The sequence below is a fragment of the Nanorana parkeri genome, unplaced genomic scaffold (genome assembly GCF_000935625.1).
Source record: "Nanorana parkeri isolate BGI_ZX_2015 unplaced genomic scaffold, ASM93562v1 scaffold5, whole genome shotgun sequence".
Taxonomy (NCBI): Eukaryota; Metazoa; Chordata; class Amphibia; order Anura; family Dicroglossidae; genus Nanorana; species Nanorana parkeri.
The window spans coordinates 161870-168565 of NW_017306273.1; the positions used below are offsets into that span (position 1 = coordinate 161870).

The 6696-nt window shown below is 43.1% G+C and overlaps 1 protein-coding gene across 1 annotated transcript in view; it reads right to left on the reverse strand.

Annotated features, from left to right (window-relative positions):
- NPHP4 (nephrocystin 4) overlaps nt 1-6696 on the reverse strand; it is a 203176-nt gene that overhangs the window by 148619 nt on the left and 47861 nt on the right. The window lies entirely within an intron of this gene.

A 6696-nucleotide genomic window follows, 5' to 3' on the forward strand; every position in this document is an offset into this window, starting at 1 on the left:
ATATATATATATACCCATGTCCCTCTTTCAATTGTGGTTTCATAATCAGTATTATGACATCCACCTACTGTATCTACAAACTAGGAGCTAGAACAAGAACAATGTAGGGTTCAGCTTTTGGTCTGTTTCAGGTCCACATACCACTTTGATTCCATATATTGCCATATCTTTCCTACCAGGGGACATAACTTCTCTGCAATGGTGCACTTGTGCAATCACTGGAGATCATAAACTGCTGGGAAAAGACAGCCCCTATATATTTTTATATATACACCCATGCCCATCTTCACTTGTGGCACTAGGCAGCCAACTAAGAAAAAGGAGAACACACATCTAAAATGATTCATAATGCTTTGCTTGTTCAGGGGTTTCAGGGCCAAATCTTAAAGCTGAACTCCAGGAATATAAAAAAAAAACTACCATTGCACTGCAAGGGTTAAAAGCGGTTCTACTTACCTTATGCCTTGATCACCCCATCAGCCACCTCTCATCTCCAACACTCTGGGTTTCTGGGCAGGCCCTCAAAATCCTCACCTGCAATGCAGGACCACCATAGCTGCACCTGTCGCCTAAACAGAAGAGGCTATGGGGAACCGGTCACATGGAAGGAGGGGGAGCCTGGGGGAGCAAGGGATAAGGAAAGTACATTCCTGTTACCCTAGACAAAATTGAGTATTTAACTCTTGTACTGTGGGGTAAGCCCCACTGCAAGGGCAGGAACTGCATGTGTACTGAACATATATGGCTGCCCCCATGTACCTATATAACTACAAACTATACAAAAGGGTATTTAAAAAACAAACACCCATTAGAAAGATCATTAGCACTAAACATATCGCAGTCACTAAATGTCTATTAAAAAAAAACCCTGTAAAAAGGCTACAGTTCCCCTTTAAGTTGATTTCATTATGGCAGAAGCATCGCCCAGGCCCTCAAGCCATTTAAAAGTGTACATGCGTGTCTTGAAACAACTTCGTCTAATTTGAAAAAGCTGCTGCCTTGCCCATATCTATTCCAATTTAAATAGCTTTGGAGAAAGCTAACTCCAGCAGGTTTGTGAATTATATCTCCTCCTTGACAATTTATGCAGGTGCCGGGCGCCGCATGTTAATTAATGTGTGCCTGGCACAAACCTCAGCTAATTATTATACACAAAATAGAATAAGCTTGTTGTGGTTTGTGCAGGCCTCTTGAAGGGTGGCCATTTGCTACCTTCCTCCCCAGAAAACCATAGATGTATCCTGTGTGCTCACATATTTTTAAGGCAGCCAAGTACTTTATTTTAAAGTGCCCTTTCTTTTAATTTCTTTATCTGATACAGCATGTACATTTTTTCTAGTATTCCGCTGTAGGAATTAAAGACAACATGAAAAAAGAATGCTGAGGGCTGCACTGGTGCCTTGCAGTTATTCCATTAAGGTGGCATAGTCCACCCATAACAAATTTTGGGAAGAGCAGGAGGACAAGGACAGAAAGTATGTGGTCACCCATTCACATTTTTGAGTTCAGGTGTCCCCAGTGAAGGTTACAGTTAATGCATACAAAGACATGTTTCACAATTGTGCTCTTCCTATCTGGTGGAACATTTAGGGGAAGGGCCCTTTCTGTTCCAGCAGGTGCACATTTAGGGGCACATTGCCAGTTCCATCAAGGCATGTTTGATGACTTCGGTGTTAAGGAACTAAAGTGGCCTGCACAAAAACCTGCACTGACCTTTTCTGTTCCAGCAGGTGCACATTGCCAGTTCCATCAAGGCATGGTTTGATGACTTCGGTGTTGAGGACCTCAAGTGGCCTGCACAAAAACCTGCACTGACCTTTTCTGTTTCAGCAGGCGCACAAAGCCAGTTCCATCAAGGCATGGTTTGATGACTTCGGTGTTGAGGAACTCAAGTGGCTTGCACAAAGACCTGCACTGACCTCAACTTTGCTGAACACCTATGGGATGGATTGGGAAGCCGATTGTGAGCCAGCTCTTCTCAGACAACATCAGTACCTGACCTCACAAATGTTCTTTTGGCTGAATGGCCACAAATTTCCACAGACACATTACAAAATATCGTGGAAAGCTTTCCCAGAAGAGTGGAGGCTGTTATAGGTACAGAGAGGAGTCAACGACATATTGATGTCCATGGTTTTGGCATGGGATGTCCAACAAGCTCATACAGGTGTGCTGGTCAGCAGTGATGAACTTAGGTTTAAACGTCCAAACCCAGAAGGAAGCTCCTTGTGTTCTCGCTCAATCAGTTCTAGCTGGGAATTTCCCTGCCCATACCTCATCATTATTAATTGTATAGGATGCTGTGATGTGATTGACCTTATGTCCATTCCAGGTCTCTTTTATGTTTGCCAAAGATCAGGTTCGGCCCAAACCTGAGCTCATCCCTACTGGTCAGGTGTCCACATACATTAGGCCATATAGTATATATGCATTGAAGCAGCCATATACACTTATTGCATATGCAGGCTCTACACACTGGCAACCAGTATGATAATGTAGCAACCCTTATCCATAAAATGCCTTAACTAGAAATCAGCCCTTAGCTACTTGGAAGGTCTCTGTGCATGTTAGTACAGACAATGCTTCACCTCACCATCAGGAAACAGTTTCATACAGACAACTCAACATTATGTAAAATGTCAAAAACATTTGTAATCCTGGCGGGAGTTCTCCTTTAAATATAAATCACATTATCAGCAGCACACAAGCTACGTGATCTGTTTATGCACTTGATCAGAATACACAGCCAAACAAAAACTAATAACTCCTGCAGCCATCTCCAGCAGGAAAGAATTATTTATGATTAAGTACGGGAATGATGTATGCCCTCACGGGTGATAAGGTAGGCTGGAATAAGAACCTGCAATTACATTTTATCAGTGTACATATAAAAGAAAATTAGGAACATTTATCTTTCATTCGTGTTTTCCTTTTCTCGCCACTTCTGCAGCCTGATTTACACTTCGTGGCACTTTGGGTTTTTAGAAAACGATCAAGAAGGAAAAATAATTGTATAAATGGCACAAAGGTGGCCTATCCGGGTCGGTAAAGTGATAAGGATGCCAACGCAGTAAATGGAAAAGTAAAAGAAAAAGACACAGTATGTATCGGTCTCATACAATGTGATGGGTGAAGTCACGTCAAAGTAAGGTATAGAATGTACAGAGGAGGTATAGTAGGCTTTATCAACCAGGGTTCCTTGGAACCCCCTTGGGTTCCCCCAGAGGCTTCTAGGGGCTCCTGGAGCAATAAGCAATTTCTGACTCTCAGATAAGTAACCATTGACACCAATTATCTTTTTTAGCGATCTGTAAATGGGGGATTCTACCCACTGATCAGCAATGGGCCCCTTTCTCACTCTTTTTCCCACTGACCACCAGTGTAATAGTGCCCCTCTTTCACTTACTCTGCCACTGACCATCAGTGTAATAGAGCCCCTCTCTTACTTACTCTCCCACTGACCGCCAGTGTAATAGGGCCCCTCTCTCACTTACTCTGCCACTGACCACCAGTGCAATAGAGCCCCTCTCTCACTTATGCTCCCACTGACCACCAGTTATATAGGGCCCCTTTCTCACTTATGCTCCCACTGACCACCAGTTATATAGGGCCCCTTTCTCACTTATGCTCCCACTGACCACCAGTTATATAGGGCCCCTTTCTCACTTATGCTCCCACTGACCACCAGTTATATAGGGCCCCTTTCTCACTTATGCTCCCACTGACCACCAGTTATATAGGGCCCCTTTCTCACTTATGCTCCCACTGACCACCAGTTATATAGGGCCCCTTTCTCACTTATGCTCCCACTGACCACCAGTTATATAGGGCCCCTTTCTCACTTATGCTCCCACTGACCACCAGTTATATAGGGCCCCTTTCTCACTTATGCTCCCACTGACCACCAGTTATATAGGGCCCCTTTCTCACTTATGCTCCCACTGACCACCAGTTATATAGGGCCCCTTTCTCACTTATGCTCCCACTGACCACCAGTTATATAGGGCCCCTTTCTCACTTATGCTCCCACTGACCACCAGTTATATAGGGCCCCTTTCTCACTTATGCTCCCACTGACCACCAGTTATATAGGGCCCCTTTCTCACTTATGCTCCCACTGACCACCAGTTATATAGGGCCCCTTTCTCACTTATGCTCCCACTGACCACCAGTTATATAGGGCCCCTTTCTCACTTATGCTCCCACTGACCACCAGTTATATAGGGCCCCTTTCTCACTTATGCTCCCACTGACCACCAGTTATATAGGGCCCCTTTCTCACTTATGCTCCCACTGACCACCAGTTATATAGGGCCCCTTTCTCACTTATGCTCCCACTGACCACCAGTTATATAGGGCCCCTTTCTCACTTATGCTCCCACTGACCACCAGTTATATAGGGCCCCTTTCTCACTTATGCTCCCACTGACCACCAGTTATATAGGGCCCCTTTCTCACTTATGCTCCCACTGACCACCAGTTATATAGGGCCCCTTTCTCACTTATGCTCCCACTGACCACCAGTTATATAGGGCCCCTTTCTCACTTATGCTCCCACTGACCACCAGTTATATAGGGCCCCTTTCTCACTTATGCTCCCACTGACCACCAGTTATATAGGGCCCCTTTCTCACTTATGCTCCCACTGGCCACCAGCATAATAGTGCCCCTCTCTCAATCACTGTGTCACTGATCACCGATGTAAAAGAGTCTATCTCTTATTCACTCTCCCACTGACCACCAGTGTAATTGGGCCCCTTTCTCGCTCACTGTCCCACAGATCACCAGTGTAATAGGGCCCCTTTCTCGCTCACTGTCCCACAGATCACCAGTGTAATAAGGCCCCTGTCTCACTCACTGTTCCCAAAATATTAGAGAGCATTACTTTTTTTTGGCCAGGCAGTGTATAACAAGAAAATTATCACATGAACTTTATTTGTCTCTTATAATTAGAAACGTAGATGAACTAAAATTATATATAATAAAATTGCAAATTATAAAACTGTATAAAAAAGTGTAAAAAAAAAGAAAATTGCATTAAAAACACAATGAGCAAAAAAAGAAATGCACAGCAGAAAGAAGTGAGAGATTAAACAAAACTTACATTCACTCAGATCCTTAATATAATTAATTAATTAATTTAAAAATAATTAAAAAATAATAGATACAAATTGAAATGTAAAAATTAAAACCTAAAAATGAAATAATAAAATGAAGTAATTTCTGCTGTTCAGCAGTTTGCCTCCAGCATTGATCTTGCCTTACGATGTGACATAGGGGCACCCAACCCATTAATAGTCATTTTTGAATTTAAGGTTAGTCACAGGAAATGTACTGTAGCTCTGCCAGGAGGCAATGGTAGATGCAATCTCAAGCCGGGTATCATACGGTAAATAAATATGGTTCCTTTGCATCATCGGAATCATACACATGTCAGGAAATGATATAAGATCTCTCCGACGCTCAATGCAAATCCTCATTGACTGGCACATGATTAAAATTCTGCGCGTGCCATTGTGACCTCAAAACAAGCAGATTATCATTCATGCTCCACTAACTTAATATCTCTCTAACCAAATATTCTATTAGCTATCTATTTCATTATTCACATCAGCAGAACATTACATACAGCGATACAGACATCTCTTTGGAGGGCTATGTCTCGGATAATGATGGTTTTCTCTACAAGATTACTATATTGCCACATTTATTAAGCCGTTTTTCTCGTAGAATCTCCCCCTTTGGAGGCAACATGCCTGACCATATAATCATATGGACAATATGCTCTGACATGTGTCTAGATGAGAATGCGGTGTCCAAATGGCACCCTGAATAACAGCGGTAAATATTTTCAGAGGTTAGCTTCAAAGTTTCCCTTCTTTGTAATGCAGGCGGAGGGAGGTAAGCCATATGGGTGCATTGAGGTGCCAGATTTTAATTTGTGGATTTAAAAATCTGTGGTGGTGATTAGACTGCTTTCTAAACACCCCGACTTCAGCGCTGTAATACAGCGCTTCTTCAAGGTTTGACCAAGGTCACTGGAGCCTGACTGCTTAGCCCAAGGTCCTAGGACCACAACTCCAGAAATAGCACATCCCAGGGGGCTTTGAACAGTTTCTGGATGCTCACCTTTTTATATAGTAACAGGGTTCATCTGTGCTCCTCTGTGAAGCAGCTGCACATGTGCAGATAGAAGGGAGCTGCGGGAGAGCAGAGAGAGATCCTCAGCTACTTAAATGATGAAAGATACTGGAAGCCAAGCATAGCAAACTGTGTTTTTAATAGAAACATCTTTTCACCATGGATTGTTATATCGTCCTTAAAGGTAAAGTGTATCCAAAGCAATTTTTGAAAGTGTGGTGGAGGTTAGAACCTCCAGCAGGTTATTATTGTAAATGCATACAACTAAAACCTCTTTTTTATTAGCACAAAGGGGCCTATTTATATAACATTTGCAGAATGGATAGTAGCTCTGTGAATGTCTGTACTTTAGATCTGCACCAGTTTATGGCCATTAGATGGAGCCGAGGAGCATAAGAATTTCCTATGCTGCCGATTTTCTATTTGTTTGGCTTGTGGGGCATTGGACGAGCCCATGCCTGGCTGTTGCACCCAGCCTCTTTAGGATTGCCCACGTCACTGAAGACTTCATCTAGTTCTCCAGAAGTCAGTTATCCTCTAAGAACAGCAATAACC